We start from the raw sequence: 1,104 nt of genomic DNA on the forward strand, positions 1-1,104 counted from the left end.
ATAGATTTCATTGCTGAGTGATACTGCATTGTACGTAAGTACCACAAGTTCTTTATCCATTTTTCACTTTCTGTGATATTGAACTTGTACGGTAAACGAGGTTCTTGTAAACAGAGGCGTCCCAAACTTTGGGGTGGCTGTGTCTTTTTGATTTTAATTTCCCTAAGCTATAGGACCATAAGTGGAAGTGCCCTAGGCTCTGTTGCTTTGTTTTTTAGATGTTTCAGGAAACACCATACACTTCTCCCGAGTGTCTGTTGGCAATTTACATCCCGCCCATCAGCATAACAAGGCTCCCAGTTCTCCATGGCCTGTCCTGCCTTTCTGGATTTTACACTTTTTTCAGATGGCCCTTTTGACCGGGGGGAAGTGAGACTTCATTGTAGTGCAGATTTCCTTTGCAAGCTTGCTTGGTTGGCCAAAAAGGGCGTATGCGTTTTTTCCTGAATATATTCAGGAAAAAACGCATACGCCCTTTTTGGCCAAGTGCATCATTGTGGACGTTCTGCCTCTTTTCCTATGCTTTCAAAGCAATTCCAGTCTACCTCCTGAAATCGGTTTCCTGCAATTCTGCCCCACTTTCAAGTCCTCTTGGCAGCCTTACTTCAGTATATTTTTGGACGATAGCTGTCATTTATAACTCTGCATGTTTGTGAATTACAGTGCCCCTGAGCTCCTTTCTTCAACTCGCTTTCTTTTGAGCTGGCCGCAACACCGCAGGATGGCTTCAGGCCCTAATCTGGTTCCGGCCCGGCACGCTGAGCCTTTGGTTAATTCCTCTTTCTGGTGGGAAATGAGAGTTAAATTTGCCCGTCCAGACACCTCCAGCTAGTCTCTCATTGGTTCTCGCTATTCCTGTTCATCTTCCGCAGAAATTGCAAACTGGGCCAAACAGGAGGTTAAAGGCGCTGACTCTCCAAGTGGGGAGAGTGTTAGTAAAGCGTCTGGAATGTTGCACCCGAGTACCAGGGGAGGAAAACTGAGACATATTTGAACACGTCTCCCGTTCACATGGTTGATCATACTCTGGGTTCCACATGCATGTTTTAGCTGAAGGAAGAATACCTTAAACCTGGAGAGTTGAGACCCGTGGAATGGGTACCA

The sequence above is a fragment of the Globicephala melas genome, chromosome 6, assembly GCF_963455315.2.
Source record: "Globicephala melas chromosome 6, mGloMel1.2, whole genome shotgun sequence".
NCBI lineage: Eukaryota > Metazoa > Chordata > Mammalia > Artiodactyla > Delphinidae > Globicephala > Globicephala melas.